This window comes from Capra hircus, chromosome 22 (assembly GCF_001704415.2).
Source record: "Capra hircus breed San Clemente chromosome 22, ASM170441v1, whole genome shotgun sequence".
Classification (NCBI taxonomy): domain Eukaryota; kingdom Metazoa; phylum Chordata; class Mammalia; order Artiodactyla; family Bovidae; genus Capra; species Capra hircus.
The window spans coordinates 52,198,688-52,217,090 of NC_030829.1; the positions used below are offsets into that span (position 1 = coordinate 52,198,688).

General features: G+C 45.0%; 1 protein-coding gene across 5 annotated transcripts in view; it reads left to right on the plus strand.

Annotated features, from left to right (window-relative positions):
* Nucleotides 4,313-18,403, plus strand: part of SCAP (SREBF chaperone) — a 97,516-nt gene continuing 83,425 nt past the window's right edge. Inside the window, exons 1-3 of one of the 5 annotated variants that reach the window (XM_018067068.1) lie at nucleotides 4,329-4,408; nucleotides 8,756-8,987; nucleotides 9,877-9,955. The gene's annotated coding sequence lies outside the window, so the exon portion shown is untranslated. Of the gene's footprint in view, nucleotides 4,409-8,531; nucleotides 8,988-9,876; nucleotides 9,956-18,403 lie in introns of those variants that run through there. The other 4 variants (XM_018067072.1, XM_018067071.1, XM_018067069.1 and 1 more) reach the window with 4 other exon arrangements.

Here is an 18,403-nt window from a genome sequence, read left to right on the forward strand (position 1 = left end):
CTCCTTGGGGAGATTCAAGAGTGGATTCACCCCGGACCCATGAGCCTTAGGGTCCCCAGAAGGACCCCAGTGCAGTGGGGGGGTTCTTGTGCAGTGGGGGATTTGGGGCAGTGTTGCGGGGCACAGAAGGACTTAACCAAGTGTCAGTTCTGGAGGCCCTTGTTTTTTGGGAGAAGGCATATAGATCTTGTTAAGGGTCAGTCCCCTGTAAACTAAGGTTGGGTGAAATGGTTGGGTGGGGAAGGGATGGGGAGTAAGCAGGGTGACAGGAGTACCCAATAGACAGTCTAGTCACGTACATCCCTGTGGTGTGGGTTGTGAAAAGACATTTCCAGTGCCCTTTGGAGAGAAGACTTTGGTCCCGTGGGCCTGGGGTGGGGCTCAGGAAGACTCTGACTTAACTGAACATTCCCCCCAAGATTTTCTGCCAAGTTCAGAGCCATATTCTTTGTAGGAATTTGACGGTGAAAGGAAGAGATCGGGACTTGGTCACGCAGGGTGACATCACTCAGAAAACGAAAAACATTGGATAGACATCATATTTGTCAAAAGGAATGAGGCAGTGCAGAGCGAAGGGAGACTGGTGACAGAGAACTGAGGTGCCTTTTGTCCAAGCCTTCCGAGGGGCCCGGTGATGGCTTATAAAGGATCAGATGTAGAGTGATGCGAGCTGGGTAAGGGTGTAGGTCAGGCTCCCCTATACTGCTCTCTGTTGTTGCCCCTCTAAAAATAACCAAAAAATTCTTCCTTTATAGAATAAACATTCTCTTTTAAAGCCAAAAGCCAAGTCTGAATACAGGACAAAATGTTAAAAGCTCACTCTGGGCCGAGGTCAATATCCCCATTTGTATGGTCAGGCCACTCAAGATGGCTGTTCTCTTGCTCTTGGTACATTCCCCTGCCCCAGACATGCTTGCTTCACCTGTACGCTGCTCACGTGCCTGACCTTGCTAGTACTTGCCCCACCCCAGCTGGTGATTGTTCTGATCAAAGGGCCCATCTGGTGCGTGCTCCTCCCGCTGGTTTCCCTGTTAACTTATGAGCCCACCTGACATCAATTCCCCTACAGCTGGTAATCAGTTTCCCTTTCTTCCATGTCCCGCTTGCCACTGGTGGGGTGTTGCTCCAGGACCTTGCTTTAGATTAGGTAAGCTCCCCCATTCTTAAAGCAGGGGTCCCCAACCTCCAGGATCTAATGCCTGGTGATCCGAGGTGGAGCTGATGACATAATAATAGAAAGTGCACGATAAATGTAATGCTCTTGCTGCTGCTGCTGCTAAGTCGCTTCAGTCGTGTCCAACTCTGTGCGACCCCACAGACGGCAGCCCACCAGGCTCCTCCGTCCCTGAAACTCTCCAGGCAAGAACACCAGAGTGGGTTGCCATTTCCTTCTCCAATGCTCTTGAATCATCCGCAAACCACCTCTGACCCCCATTCCCCAGTCCATGGAAAAATTGTCTCCCACAAAACCAGTCCCCAGTGCCAAAGAGGTTGGGGACCACCTCTTCACACTGTTGGTGTCTCTCTTGCTGACTCCAGGCTCGTTCTTCCGTCTTGAAGTGGGCAAGCACAGGGCTTGTAAGCCTGTGGGGATGCAGCCCAACACCAATATTGTTTCATTTTGCCATGACGGTGGTGTGAGCGAGGAGGGCAAGGCTTTGGAGATGTTGGTACAGGGTTGATGGGAGGGGCATGACTGGCCTGTGAGGGGTGATGGGAGCTGGAGCTGCCCGAAGGGCCGCCACTGATTTTAACCTTGGTGTGGTTACATCTGCCCTTTATGCACCCCCAGCGATGCCACCCTCAAGGGCAGGACAGGGTTCGTCTCTATGTCCAGATAGCTCTGAGGGGAGTGTGCCCAGGGTAGCATGATGGGGTGAGGCTGAGCCCTGACACTTGAGACCTGTGTGTGGCATGATCAGGCCAAGGTTCCCTCAGACCTGCAGACGATCACTACCCATCCCAGGAATGTACCAGCAGTGCGTCCACTGGGACCTGTACCCTCGTCTCGGATAGAGCCTCTTCTTGAGAGACCTGGTAACAAGACCTAACTCGGGGTTTTTTGGAAGATCAGATGCAAGGACTGTGCAAATTGCTCAGCTCAGCTATGTTGTCCGACCCAAATTCACATGGTGGGTGCACAGTGAGGCCCGACAAACAAATGTAGGCCTTTGGAGCAGAGAAAGATATATTCCAAGGATCACTTGAGGGGAATGGGCGACTCGTGCTTGAAAGACCTGAATGTCCACCATGGTGTTCATGGTTTTATAGGCAAAATTGGGGGTGAGGGCTGCAGTGTGTGACTTTCTTCTCATTGGCTGGTGATGAACAGGGTGGTGGTCTAGGAAGCTTGTACTCAGCCTGAAGTTACTATTGTCCACCTGGCTGGGGGCCTTCCTTCAAGCAGAGGAACTCAAAGGGCTTTGTTGTTATATCAATCCCTGGCGGAGGAACAGGGACTGTTTCCCTCTGTTTCTGCATTCCCTCACTTCCTGGATTAGTAACTGTTTGAATTTGCCCTTTGGAACTCAGGGAAGGTCAAGCCTTTTTCCTACAAACAAGAAACAGGGACACCACGATAGGCTTTTTTTTTACCCAGGAGTGTTACCTGAAAATCCGGTTTGCCTCTTGGTGGATACTGAGGCAACAGACACAACCAACTCAAAGTTTGTGAGAAGGAACGTTTGATGGTTACTTGCAGCAAGTAAGAAGAACACCAGGCATCTTTCCCAAAGCAATGTCTCCCCAGACAGCGAAACTGGGGAAGGATTACGCTAAGGGTGCATGCGTGCTCAGTCGTGTCTGACTCTTTTCAACCCCTGGACTGTAGCCCCCAGGCTTCTCTGTCCATGGGCTTTCCAGGCAAAATACTGGAGTGGGTTGCCATTTCCCTACTCCAGGGAGTTTTCCTGATCCAGGGATTGAACCTGCAATCCAGGCTTTAGTTGATTGAAGTCAGGAGGGTCAACACCATTGTTCCATCCTCCATTGGGTGCAGGCCTGGCTCCTGCAGAACTCAAAGATGTATGGTGTGTGTATCCCTTGAGGGGGAACTAGGTCTCTGCTCTATCTCTGCACTATTGATTGATGGCCTTTTTTCTGTTCCTGCATTTCTGTCTTCCCTTAAGATCACTGATTACTGACACCTGTTCAAGGACAAGCATCGTGGTGGCCCTTACAGGGCCCTTAAATCATAGGATTGGATCAAAAAATGTCAAGAAAACCACATCTGTAATTCTTTCTCCCGGCACCCCCTAACTTACTTGCTTGTTGGAGGGCACCACAGGGTCCTGCTTGGTTTCAATCCCCTCTTTACTCTGGTACTCCTCAGTCTCGAGGGAAACAGGTGTCGGACAAGAAAGGGAGGAACATTTTGGCTAGAGAGGTTAATCATAAACTCCACAGAGGAACTTGGTTTTAGGGTGTCTTGGTTCCAAGCACCTGGCACGGAGTAAATGGGACATAGATATTGCTATTACAAGAAACGTGTTCCATGGAATACAACCAAGTGTTCCACGTTTCATGTGTGCCCATGGAAAAATCTCATGGAGATTTTTGGGAATGGAAAAATCTCAACACCCTAATCCTTCACCCAGAGGTATCCACTGAGCACACATCAGCATCACTCTAAAATCCTTTCCTTGGATTTTTTAAAAAATTGAGCTCAGTCTGAACCTTCTCTTAAGAACATCTTTCCACATTAGTTAAGTATTCATAAAACATCCTTTTAAAGATAAGGATGAAATGGTAGGATAGCATCACCAACCCAATGAACTTGAGCAAATTCCGGGGGATAGTGGAGCCTGGCTTTCTGCAGCGCAAAGGATCGCAGAATCAGACACGACTTAGCAACATCGTTTTCAAACGGCCTTAGAGAAAGTCACTTTCATGGACATAATTTGACCCAACTGCATTTGTTGCATACTTCCCCTGCCTTTAAGTTTTCCCTGTTCTAAAACAGAGAACACGGGCGTCCTGTGAGTGTTCTTGCTAATATGCCCTGGAATGTGCTGTTAAAAAGCTCCGGTGCTGTACTCGGGGCTCTGTCCCGGCGTGACGCTCTGCCTCGCCGGCCCCGCCCGGACATCTTCCCTACCAGGGAGTCTTTCGGCCCGGCGTCCGCCAGGGGGCGAGCGGGAGTCGCGGGCGGCAGGGCTCGACTACGCATGTGCGCGCCGCTGGGAGCACGTGCGGAGTGCGGCGGGGGCGGGAGCGGGAGGGGAAAGGTAGGAGGTGAGAGGTGAAGGGGCGGAGAGCTGCGCGGGCGCCGGGCGGCGGGGAGAGAGAGAGGGAGGGAGCGAGGGAGGGCGCCTCGCCCCGGACCGCGCGGGCCGGGAGCGCGCACGCCGCGCCCCGCCCCCGTCCTCCCGCCGCGGCCGCCGCCGCCGAGAAGCTGTTGCTGCCGCAGGTACCTCCGCGCGCGTCCCCTCAGCGTCCGCCGGCCGGCCCGGGCCTCACGCTGCGCGGCCCGCGGGGTTCCGGGATGCGGGCCGCGAGCGCGCCGGCGTGGGCGCTGTCCAGCAGCCGCGAGGGCCGCGCCGGGAGACCGCGGCCGAAGAGGGGGCCGGCTTGCCGCGACCCCACCGTCACCGCGGCCGCGCCCCCGGCCGGGCCCACCGCGCGCGCCCGTCGCCCTCCTCCTCGCCGCCCGCCCCCCCCCCCCCCCCGCGACCGCTGGCCTGACGGGGTCGCGCTGTTGCGCCCCCGGGGCCCCGCCGTGCCCCGGGGAGCTGCCGGTTCTAGAACCTGCTTTTGGACTGTCTGCGTGTTGCGGGGAGGGGAGAGCACGCTGTCCGCACCTGTCTGTTCTGCGTGATCTGCTTGAGAGGCAACACGTAGCTAGCTGCTTCCCTGGGTTCTGCCTGGTGTCTAGTTTTCTGTTTCCCTCACCAATCAACGTGCTCACTACTGTCGCCTCTGTTTATACTCTGGGTGGGCTCATCGCCCCAGTGTACCGTGCTGGAGCCTGAAGTCAGGATGGTTGTGCAGCTGGACATGCTCTTGGCCGTGGTGACTTTCCCCGGTCGTCTCACTCGCTGCCCGCACCTTCTGTGGTGATAGAGCTGGGTGACTAAACTCCTGGGGATTTTGCAATACATTTTGTGAAGAGGACTTAGTAAAGGTTTCTTTCACGATGCTAGCTTTGAGTGTGCTTCTGACCCAACGTTTGTGAAGTTGGGTTATGCAGTGTCCTTATGGGGGTGCTGCCATCTTAGGGTATCGAGCTAAAAACTGAAGCTTTTGTAAGGGAGTCAGGGGCAAGGGTGTCCGGTTGGGTGTATTTTTAGGTGTTCCTCTAATTGACGACTTGTATCTATAATTTTATGCTGATGAGAGTTTTAGGTGTCTCACATTTTGCAGCATTTCCTGTGGGGGACACGCGATGTAAAAAAATACAAAATGTGTATTGCTATATCTCTACAGTCATTCTTTCGGTGGTGTGTTGAAGCTGAAGTAATCCTCATTGATTATGAACTCCTCTGGTGTTTGAGAGACCCCGCTTTTCTTTTGCCCTTGTGGCAAAAACAGCACCTCTCCGGGTGGTCTCCATGCGGTGGTTTAGGTCTTCCCCACCCCCGCCCCGCCCCCTCATCTAGATTCTTTACTGTCCGGAGGTGGGTATGAAAACTCTACTGCACCCAGTTTATGACAGTGGAGGATGAAGATTGTGAATTGCTTGAAGAATTCAAGCAGTTATGAAGAAGTCACCTGTCCAGTTGGGAAATGACCCATACCTGTGGGGTTTGGTACATAGGCATTTATTAACATTTGATGGTAGACTTTAGAGGATGCTTACTCTTAACATGTACTTGAACGTGTCCCAAGGACTCTGGAATAACACTTAGGTTTATGTGTTATTTGCTTATCCTCACCCTCGGTGGCCATTTGGTTCCCACTAGTGTTAGTTGGAGAAGGAAATGGCAACCCACTCCAGTATTCTTGCCTGGAGAATCCCATGGACAGAGGAGCCTGGCAGGCTACAGTCCATGTGGTCACAAGAGTCGGACACGACTTAGCGACAAAGAGAGAGACTGTTAGTTTTACTGGTTCTGACAGGCATTTCATGTAGAGTTTGTATCAACACTCCCATTGAACGGATAAGAAGACTCCCCACTCATAGAGAAAGGGAGTTGCCAGGGTCACCCAGCTTGTCACTGGGGATCAGACCTTCAAACCAAGTCTGCCCGACTGCACTACCTACTACTTCCACAGTAGAAGTGTAGAAGTGAAAGCTGCTCAGTCGTGCCCGACTCTTTGCGACCCATGGACTATCCAGTCCATGGAATTCTCCAGGCCAGAATACTGCAGTGGGTAGCCGTTCACTTCTCCATGGGATCTTCCCGACCCAGGAATCAAACCCAGGTCTTCCACATTGCAGGCGGATTCTTTACTAGCTGAGCCCCAAGGGAGGCCTTCCAAAGTAACGTATTCCCTTCTTGAGTTGGCTGCTGAAACAAAGTCCAGGTGACTTCTTTTGCCTCCTGAAGTAATAATTCTGGGTAAGATATTTTATTGAGCACTTGGGCTATCTAGAGTCTCTGCTGAGTGCTCTCATGGCAGCCTATCTCTCTTAGCCATCATAATAACCAGGAGAGATGACCCTGTTATCACCCTCTTTACTCATTAGTTTTAGAAACGTTATCTGACTGGCCCTGGGTAACCCGGTGAATTAGAAGCCGAGCCCAGTTGCAAATCCAGGTTTGTCTGAAAACAGAGTCCATACTTTTATGCCGTTCTTGCATCTGCTGGCTTCACAGTCTTCTCCACTACCCACCAAATGAGAGGTAGCAGAAGACGACATTGGGGTGAAGGGAGGAGCCCAGAGTCACAGACTTGAGTCAGGGATGGTCCAACTCAACAGGAAGGAGATATTCATTTGACCTCTGCATTCCATAGCTTCTCCCTTGAGTGGTCTGGGACACAGCTTGCAGGGTTGCTGGGCTGTGGACACTTTGCAGTAGAGTCCAAAGTGGGTATGTGTATGCATCACGGGGGCACATGGGTCTCAGGAAAAAAAAAAATTAAGCCAGTCTTTTTATTTCAGCCTTATTTAATTTTTATTTTGTATTTTATAAGTATAGTTGGTATTATCACAGTAGTTCAGTCACTCAGTCATGTCCAGCTTTTTGCGACCCCCATGAACCATAGCACGCCAGGCCTCCCTGTCCATCACCAACTCCCGGAGTCTACCAAACCCATGTCCATTGAGTTGGTGATGACATCCAACCATCTCATCCTCCATTGTCCCCTTCTCCTCCTGCACTCAATCTTTCCCAGCATCAGGGTCTTTTCCAATGAGTCAGCTCTTCACATCAGGTGGCCAAAGTATTGGAGTTTCAGCTTCAACATCGGTCCTTCCAATGAACCCCCAGGACTGATCTCCTTTAGGATGGACTGGTTGGATCTCCTTGCCGTCCAAGGGACTCTCAAGAGTCTTCTCCAACACCACAATTCAAAGACATCAATTCTTTGGCACTCAGCTTTCTTTATAGTCCAACTCTCACATCCATACATAACCACTGGAAAAACCATAGCCTTGACTAAACAGACCTTTCTTTGTTGGCAAAGTAATGTCTCTGCTTTTGAATATGCTATCTAGGTTGGTCATAACTTTCCTTCCAAGGAGTAAGCGTCTTTTAATTTCATGGCTGTAACCACCATCTGCAGTGATTTTGGAGTCCAAAAAAATAAAGTCAGCCACTGTTTCCCCATCTATTTGCCATGAAGTGATGGGACCAGATGCCATGATCTTCGTTTTCTGAATGTTGAGCTTTAAGCCAACTTTTTCACTCCCCTCTTGCACTTTCATCAAGAGGCTGTTTAGTTCTTCTTCACTTTCTGCCATAAGGATGGTGTCATCTGCATATCTGAGGTTATTGATATTTCTCCTGGCAATCTTGATCACAGTAGAACATACATATAATTTTTACACAAAAACTGGGGATATGTACACACATATTGGGGATATGTACTTGAGTTTTTGTTGTTGGGAGTTTGTAAAAACAGTAATAACCCCCTGGTTTATTTAATACTCAGCATTTTCTGAATTCATAAAATATGTAAAGTGTCATGCTGTTTGTTCCTAAGTTGGAAGTCTAGTGAAGTTCAGTGTAATTCTGCATAATCAGGGTATTTCATATTAATGACCAATGATAAATTCTTTTAGAAATTGTATTCTGAGTGTCAAAGATTTGGTTTTTCAGTAGCCTTTATGTTGCAAATATAGTAGTACTCTTTAAGTTTGAAGCTATAGTGACTGATATAGCCCTTTAGAAGTTAAAGTTTTGGTAATTCCCTGGCTATCCAGAGGTTAGGGCTCTGTGCTTTCATTGATGAGGGCCTGGGTTCAATTCCTGGTCAGGAAACTAAGGTACCATAAGCTGTGTGATGTGGCACCAAAAAAAAGGAAGTTAAAATTTTGTTGAACCTTTTCTGTTTTTTTTCAGAGTTTAACTTTTTAATTTTATATTGGAGTATCGCCAAGTAACAATATTGTGGTAGTTTCAGATGAGGGACTGGCCATACATATATATGTATCCATTCTCTCCCCAACCCTACTCCCATTCAGGTTGTCACATACTGTAACACTGAGCAGAATCCTGTGCGCTATGTAGTTGGTCCTTGTCGGTTATCTCTTCTAAATAGAGTGGTGTGTACATGGCCTTCCCAAAGTCCCTAACTTTCCCTTCCCCCTGACAACCATAAGATCATTTTCTGCTTTCTAAGAAAATTCATCTGTATCATTTCTTTTTAGATTCCACACGTAAGGGATGTCATAAGGTGGTTCTCCTCTGCGGCGTGGCTCACTTCACTCAGTTCACTCTCCAGGCCCCTGTGTGTTGCGGCAGTCGCCGTTCTTCCATTCTTCTCCCGGCTGAGCGGCGTTCCGTTGCATGTATGTGCTGCATCTGTGTCCATTCCGTGTTGGTGACACCGAGGCTGCTCCCCCGTCCTGGCTGCTGTCAGCAGTGCTGCAGGGAACACGGGTGCGTGCATGCTTTTAGCTTATGTTTTTCTCTGGGCGTGTGCCCAGGAGTGGGATTGCAGGTTCATATGGTAGTTCTGTTTTTAGTTTTTTAAGGAACCTTCATACTGTTCCCCTTATTGGCTGTATCAGTTTGCATTCCCACCAGCATTGTAGCAGCAGAACTTCTTCTATTTTAAACAACTTCATTGAGTTTGAAGCCCAAGAGACTAATCAGTGTACACAAATATGGCATTTGTAATAGTTGGAGTTGTGGTGTTCTGCAACCTTAGAATATTTTCAAATCATCTAAATGTTGAAATTCTAAACATGTTGATTCCTTATCACTTTTTATAAACTAGATTCTTTAGTTCATTCCACTCCAGTGGTTAGTGCATTATTTCAGAATGAGTGGTTTCAGAATTGTATCTAATTAAAAAATATCTTTGTCATCTTCCAGCTTATTTCACAATTGACTAGATTAGTGTTCTTCAGGAGTTTAGGTTAAAATAACAGAATGGGTTTTGAGCAAGAAATATAGTTTCCTAATTATATAAGCTGGTATTACCCAGATGAGATAGTATTACTTCATACCTAAGTTCTCAAACTTAAGTGTGAGTTGCAGTTACCTGGAGGAGTTGTTTTAACCTCACCTCCAGAATCTGTAGGTCAGAGGGAGACCCTGGAATTTGAAATTCAGACAAGTTACTAGGTGCTGCTACTGCTGCCTTGCATGCTTAGTTGATAAGTCGTGTCTGACTCTGGTCACCCCGTGGACTATAGCCCGCCAGGCTCCTCTGTCCCTGGGATTCTCCAGGCAAGAATACTGAGGTGGGTGGCCATGTCCGTCTTGAGTGGATCTTCTTGACCCAGAGATTGAACTTGCTTCTCCTGTGTCTCCTGCATTGCAGGCGGATTCTTTACTGCTGAGCCACTGCTGCCTGAGGGAACCACAGTTAGAGAGCCCTGGCTCTAAAACCAGAGCACGAGGTCAGTGTCTTCATGATTCACTTGGAATCTCATCAGCATCGCCTTACAATTTTGCCAAGCTTGGGCAGTCCTCCGAATTAATGATGACTCAACTTACGATTTTTCAGTGATATGATGGTGCCAAAGCAATCCCGTATTCAGTAGAAACCATGCTCCAAATTTTGAATTTTTTTAATCTTTTCAGGGCTCTGATATGTTGACAGCAACACTCTCGTGATGCTGGACAGCGGCATTGGGCCACAGCTCCCAGTCAGACATGTCCTCATGAGGGTAACCAACTAATACAGTTAGAGCCATTCTGTATTCAGACAACCATTTTTTCATTTTGGTATTTTTCAGTATGGTATTCAATAAGTTACATGAGATATTCAACACTATTATAAAATAGGCTTTGGGTTAGATGATTTTGCTCAACTTTAATGTCAGTGATCTGAGCACATCTAAGGTAGGCTAGGCTAAGTGATGACGTTCAGCAGGCTAGGTGTAGCAAACGCAGTTTTGGCATTACAGTGTTGTCAGCTTAGGATGCGTTTATCAGCACGTACCTGGAGGAGGGCATGGCAGCCCACTCCAGTGCTCTTGCCTGGAGAATCCCAGGGACCGGGGAGCCTGACAGGGTACAGTCATGGAGTTTCCGAGAGTTGGACACAACTGAGCGGCTAACGCGCGCGCACACACATCAGGGTGTAACTCCTCTGTAAACTGAGGAAGATCTGTGCGTCTCTGGCTCCTGTTTTTAGTCAATTTCCTTTTTATTTGTGGATAATGTCATAATTATATTCTCAACTGTAGTGCTGTTTCTGCTTTCCCTGCAGTTTCTAAGTTGAGGAATTAGAGTTGTTTTTTTAATCCGAATCACTCGTCTTCTTAAAAACTGGTAAGCTCACCCATGTGCGCGCACAGAATTTGTGATGTCCATAACCCCAGTGGCAACCACCTGTAGGGCTCTTCTCAGGCTTCTTTCTTGCTCATCCTTCTTTTCTTTCTCTGTGTAATGGGTTCATACTGTTCTGTATCCATTTTCTGTGTGAACATTTTTTTCAAGTATAAAACTGTTCTAGAACATTTTTTTTTTTTAAACATGGGCTCTCATTTATTTTGATGTTTTTCAGTGGCTTTCACTTTGAGCAGCCTTGTCCAGTCCAGCCTGCTGCATGTGGCTCTGGGCTTCGTTTGCACCTTTCAGAAGACTGTGCTGTCACTCACAAAGTCTTCAATCATGGTCTCTCTTTCTCAACAATCTTCAGTAGCTCCCCATTCTTATAATCTGCCCTAGGCTGGCGCATCCACCCCTTCTTCCTCTGCCAGGCAGTGTTTATGCTGCCTTATCTTTTTTTTTTTTGTAAGAGGCCACTTGAATGGAAGAATTTTTAAAATGATTTCATTTATTTTTGGCCATGTTGGATCCTCTGGTTGCAGTGAGTGAGGGCTACTCTCCAGCTGCCGCGTGCGGGCTTTTCACTGTGGTGGCTTCTCTTGTTGCTGAGCACAGGTCTAGGGTACCCCGGCTTCAGTAGTTGTGACACATGGGCTCAGCAGTTGAGGCTCTTGGGCTGCAGAGGACAGGCCCAACAGTTGCAATGCACAGGCCTAGTTGCTCCAAGGCACATGGGATCTTCCCAGACCATGGACTGAACCCGTGTCTCCTGCATTGACAAGTGGATTCTTACCATTGAGCCACCAGGGAAGCCCTGTGCTGTCGCAGCTTCAGGGAGCGATTAGTTCTCATCTTTCAGGCATGAGCCCTGGTTGGGTTTGACATTCATTCTCAGTTGTCCCCCTAGCAACAGTGACTGTTAGGAATATCAAGACCTGCCTTCAGCAGGCAGCAGAGAATGTTGCGTCTCATATTCTTGTCAGGAGGATAAACTTGACTTCCTCACCCCCTCAAAAGCTATCCTGAACTCAGCTGTGGTAAAGAATGTCCATGGGATTGTTCTGGCACATGCTTCGGTGCACCTGTTCCAGGCAGTGTTTTGTCTTTGAATGAAACTGGATCATTAGCAGCATATTTCTGGCCTCCTCCTGCTTCACACTGCCCCATCAGCTTGTGTTAAGAGCTGTACAAGAAGTCTCCAAGAAAATCTGTGAGTCCAAATAGAAATTTCCTTCAGGTCCAGTGCCTGGGAGTGGTCATGCCTCTTCTGAACCATTGGTTTGATTTTGTTTAAACCATACTGTGAACTGTGTCAGAATGGGTCTCTCTTTGCTTTGCTCCCTAGGGAGCTCACAGTCTCATGTATATTCAGAATCCCCTGGCTTGTGTGTTCTTACTTCTGGCTTATAACATTTTTTTTTTTTCTTTTTAATGGCTAGACATTTTGCTCCTTCTCTCAAATTTTACCATAAAAAACACATTTCATGTCTTTTCTAAACATTACAGTGATTACATTCCTGTCTCCAAATCTGTCTTGCTATCCTATATCCTTTCATTTTTTTTTGTACACTTGAATCCCTCTGAACTCTGCTTTCGCTTGCCCCCTGCTGTTTCCGCATTGTTTTTTGTTGTTCCAGTTTTCTATTGTGGTAAATATACAAGTTTCCATATTAACCATGTTAAGTGTACAGTTCAATGATATTAAAAAACATTTATAAATTTTTGCAACATTACCACCATTATTTCTGTGCTATGGATAGTTGTGTCTGACTCTGCGATGCCATGAACTGTAGCCCACCTGGCTCCTCTGTCCTTGGGATTCTGCAGGCAAAAACACTGAAGTGGTTTGCCATGCCCTCCTCCAGGGGATCTTCCCAGCCCAGGGATCGAAGCCAGGTCTCCCTCATTGTGGGCAGATTCTTTACTGTCTGAGCCACCAGGGAAGCCCAAGAACGCCGGAGTAGATAGCCTATCCCTTCTCCAGGGGAGCTCCCTGAGCCAGGAAGTGAACCGGGACCTTCTGCATTGCTGGCAGATTCTTGACCAGCTGATCTACCTGGGAATCCCATTCTCTGTGTATCTCTCTTCATCTTGCAAAACTGAAACTCTATATCCATTAAGTAGTAACTCATTTTCTCCTCTCCCAAGTACCTGGAAGTAACCATCCTAAATACTTTATATAACTATGCTTTTGACTAAGTATATCATGTAAATGGAATTGTACCCTGTTACTGTCTCTGTGACTGGTGTGTTTCATGTAGCATAATATTCTCATGTTGTAGCATGGGTCAGAATTACTTCCTTTTTAAAGCTAAATAATATTCTGTGTATATACCTCATTTTGTTTATCCATTCATCTGTTGATAGAAATTTTTATTGTTTCCACCTTCTGGCTGTTGTGAGTGATGCTGTATACGTGGGTATACAAATATTGGTTCAAGTCCTTGTTTTCTGTTCTCTTGGGCCAGTATGGAAGTGGAATTGCTGGATTGTATGGTAATTCTATGATTCATTTTTTGGGAACCATCAGACTGTTTTCCCCAGAGGCTGTACCATTTTACATTCTTGCCAGCAATGCACAAGGGTTCCAGTTTCTCCACATCCTTGCTAACACTTGTTGTTTTCTCGATAGTAGCCATTGTAATGCCTATGAAGTGATTATCTCTTTTGTAGTTTTTTTAAAATATTTTTTTGGTGAACAAATTTCTTAAAAGATCACTTAAAATCAACATAGAAAATGGTTGCATAGTACAGATCTCAACTATTCACTGAGAATACATCTTAAGAATAATTTTATTATATATAAACATTTATTTTAATAATACTCCTTATCACTTTAACTTACATCATTCCAGTATGAAAATGTTTAATTGAAGAGAGAATATTTCTTCAAAACTCTGAATAAAGAGCTTTACCGATCAAATTTGCAGCAGTACAGTCTTTAGAAATACGTAATTGTTCATTTTACAGTAATATTTCCCCTTTAAAAATTTGTCAGTTTATCACAGGTTTAAAGTACAAGGTACCTAATGCTCTGAAAGTATATGTAGTGTAAGTGAACCAAAGCTTTTCTCAAATATCAATTCTTTGTAAGTCCTACAAATTTGTGTGAACATAACTGTTGCATAAATTAAATATTTTTTCTGTTAATTTGTAATATCCTGTAAAACTCAAAGATATTCATATCTATCATGGGCAGCTTATTTTAGCATTTTACCTGTAAAAAACACTGATCTATATACTTAAAATGATTTCTTGAAAAAACATTTTCCATAATATAGTCCAGTATTTAACAAATAATACAATTAAAATTTATCCCTTGATCAGTATTCAGATTAAGAGCAACTTTCTTAATGTTTGCAAATGAAGACTTATGACTTGAGATAGGATCCATTGACAGCATCATACACTGATTCAGAAAGATATCTTCAGTAACTAAGGCAGAAGTGAAAGTGTACTCTAGAAGATATGAGCCTAGAAGAGAGCAGCATTTCTAAATCTCATTTTACATGTGTACTTTGAAATTTATTCTAGCATAAGCAGTTTAACAATTAAATATCATAATCACAGAGCTGACCATTTTATAAAATATTTTTGAAGTTCATGTACTCAATTTGACCTTAAAACCTTTTTAAAATATTCATAATTTAAATGGTAAATACTCACATGTACACCCATGGCTGATTCATGTCAATGTATGGCAAAACCCACTACAATATTGTAAAGTAATTAGCCTCCAATTAAATAAATTAAAAAAAAAATAGCAACTGTTAAGCTGTTAAGTCACTTCAGTCATGTCTGACTCTGTGCGACCCCATAGACAGCAGCCTGCCAGGCTCCCCCGTCCCTGGGATTCTCCAGGCAAGAACACTGGAGTGGGTTCCCATTTCCTTCTCCAGTGCATGAAAGTGAAAAGTGAAAGTGAAGTCGCTCAGTTGTGTCCAACTCTTAGCGACCCCATGGACTGCAGCCCACCAGGCTCCTCCATCCATGGGATTTTCCAGGCAAGACTACTGGAGTGGGGTGCCATTGCCTTCTCCGTAAAAAATAGCAAAGACTGCCCTAAATTTGTGCTTATACAGTTTATAAAATGGATGAGACAACAGAGGAGATGTCTAACTGATGTAAGGTCGCAGCAATATTTATCTAAGTATACTGGCATCTGCTTTAATTCACGAAGAAAGAAATTATGAGTCTACATTCTGAACCCACAACCTAGTATTGATTGTGTATGTGTGCTAAGTCTCTTCAGTGTGTCCAACTCTTTGTGACCCTATGGATTGTATATAGCCCGCCATGCTCCTCTGTCCATGGGATTTTCCAGGCAAGAATACTGGAGTGAGTTGCCATGCCCTCCTCCAGGGGATCTTCCCCACCCAGGGATTGAACCCGTGGCTCCTGTGGTTCCTGCATTGCAGGCTGATTCTTTACCTCAGCCGCTGGGGAAGCCCAGTATTGATTATATATTGTCTCAAATTACTAGCCCCCTGCTTCACTTCACGTTGCTAAACCCTGCCTTCCTAAATGTTTATAAATGGGCAGGAGTCTGGATTGACACAGTTCAGTGGTGGGCTTTTGTTTTTGTATTTTTAATCCCAGCAGCTGTAGCACTAGCACTGTCCTGGGTTCAGAGCAAGTTCTGTTAATATTTCTGAAGTGTTTTCCATGGTTGCTATTGACTCATTGTAATTTCAGTTTGCATTTCCCTAGTGATCAGTATGTTGAGCATTTTTTCATACTTTTATTAGCCATTTGTATATCTTAGTTGGGGAAATGTCTATTCAAGCCCTTTGCCCATTTTTTAATCAGATCACTGTTTAAAAATTTTTTATTTGGTTTTAAACTTTTAACCTTGTATCTAATTTTTCTGTTGTTGTTGAGTTTTAGGACTTTTCTTTATATTCTAGATATTAATCGTTTATCAGATATATGATTTGTAAATATTTTCTCCCAGTCTGTGGGTTGCCTTTTTACTCTGTTGACAGTATCTTTGTGTTTTTGGTCCATGCTGCACAACTTATGGGATAAAAGTTCCCGAACGAGGAGTCTAATCTGGGGCCTCGGAAGTGAGTATGCAGAGCTGTAGCCATTGGATCCCAGAAAGTTCTCTGTTGATAGTTTCTTTTGATGCACACAATTTAAAAATTTTTATGAAGTTCAGTCTGTTTATGTTTCATTTGTTCCCTGTGCCTTTGGTGTTATACCAAGGAATTGCCAAATCTAATGTGAATTTTTGCCCTCTATTTTCTTTTAAGAGTTTTTATAGTCTTAAGTTCAGAGCTTTGATCCTTGTGTATTCATTGCTGCTAAATTTTGTAAAGGGGTACATTCTGAAAAAGCCTTGTACATTTCAAAGGACTTCTCTGCTTCTTAATGTTTATTATCATTAAATTGAAATATACACAGAACCAGAGAGTAGTGATCCATTGTGATGTATCACTTAGTTACATCTCATCCTTACTGATACTTTTTTCTTGGCTAGCCACACAGCATGTGGGATCTTAGTTCCTCAACCTGGGATCGAACCTGCACCCCTGCATTGGAAGCGCAGTCTTAAACACTAGACTGCTAGGGAAGTCCCTTTTATTTTGCGGGGGATACTTTAATAATTGTGCATTCATATAACTCCCAGAACCAGACTGAGAAGAATTAGTGCATTGATTATACATATACAGGACATACAGACAGTGTATGTTGCATATAAAGTAATGTAGCGATTTCCTTCCAAATTCCTTAATACATTACATGCTCTCAAATAATATGTCTTAGTTTTTAGATGAATTGCAAGCCCAGTCATGTGTCCTGACACGTGTTAGTTTTCTTTTTTTAAGAAATAAGAGCCGACCTATTGGGTGTGAAGTGATATCTCATTATGGCTTTGATTTCTATTTCTGTAATGATTAGTGATGTTGAGCAGTTTTATGTGCTTTTTGACCATTTATATTCAATGTATCTATTCAAGTCCTTTGCTCTTTTTTTTTCCTTTTTTTGGCCATGCAGCAGGCACATGGGATCTTAGTTCCCTGACGAGGGATCAAACCTGTGCCTGTTGCATTGGAAGCACAGAGTCCTTTGGACCCCTAGGGAAGTCCCTACTTACCGGTTTTTGAATCGAGTTTTTTGTTGTTGCTGAGTTGTGGCAGTTCTTTCTATATTCTGGATATTAATCTCTTCTTAGATACATGATTTGTCAATATATTCTTCCATTCTGTGGGTTGTTCTTTCACTCTGTGGATAGTTTTCTTTGATGTACAAAAAGGATTTTGTTATCTGTTGTTCTTTTCTGTGCTTTTGGTGTCACATCCACAAAATCCTTTCAGAATCGGTATCATGAAGGTTTTACCCCTGTGTTTTTAAGAGTGTTATTAGTTCTGGTTCTTTGTTTATTTAGGTCTTTGATCGATTTTGAGTTAGTTTTTGCATATGATATAAGGGTCCACTTTAACTTTTTTGCATGGGGCTGTCATGTTTTCCCAGCACCAGTTGCCAAAAAAACTTTCACCAGGTGTCCCTCTCGTCTGTTGGCTCTCTTCGGCACTCTCTCCCTCACTAACAGGTCTTCTGCATGCTTTGTGTTTGGAATGGAACCATCTTCCATATGGTGTTTATATTAAAAGCTCTTGAGACAGTAATAAAATCTAGACTCATCGCACCTTCACTTTTGAGAAAACTCTCAAGAAGCATGGTACTTTTCAGAAGAACACACTTCTCTCAGGAAGCCACAGGCAAGAGGCTTCCGTTCCGTGAGGTCTGGACATAGCCATGTGTGGCTGAGAACAGGAGTCTGGTCCTGGCTGTGCTTCTCAGACCAAGGCTGAGGGCACCCTACCTCTGGGCCAGCAGTCTTACGAAATGACAGGGCTGCCTCACTGAACTCCTGCGTTGTTTCTAGCTTTAAAACAGATTCTTTGCCCATGTTCTTAGCAGTCAGTTCAATCCATTTGTTAGTCATTGCTGACCATGTCAAGAGGGAATGAAAATGTAGGTTGCTGGCGTTGTGGAAGAAAGTCTTCATTGTATTTGTTGATGCTGAATTGTGCAGAGGGGTCAGCATCCTGTAATGGTTATTTGCGATGATCATCACAACCATTTAATTTGGTCTTCCTTCAGTACGAGTATTGCTGTGCCATCCCAGCAATTACCCTAATTGTGGCAGTAGTCATCCTCTTGAATGTGAAGTCTTCAGGCTTCAAATTCTTTGAAATCAGCTTTCATTCATTAACTGAAACTCCTTTCTTTTTTCAGTACAGTTAATTTAAGTCTGCTGAAAATCATTCCAGCTTATTTGGGTAATTTTAATGCTCAGAGAAGCAGAATTTCCTGTCCTGATCATTGATCCACTTTGCAAATCAACTTGCCTTCCAAAGGTGAATTCTTGGCACCAGTAGACAGTGAACAGACCTATAGTGACTTTCCTCTCGGCACCAAATGAAGTCCTGACCACTCTAGGGAACACAAAGGTGACTCAGCCGTGACCTCCCAGGAGGGACTGTAGTCAGTCAGTGGAGGCTGGGAAAGTCAGAATAAACACAGGGCCAAGTCGAAATACAGTTACAGAAGCTCAGAGCAGA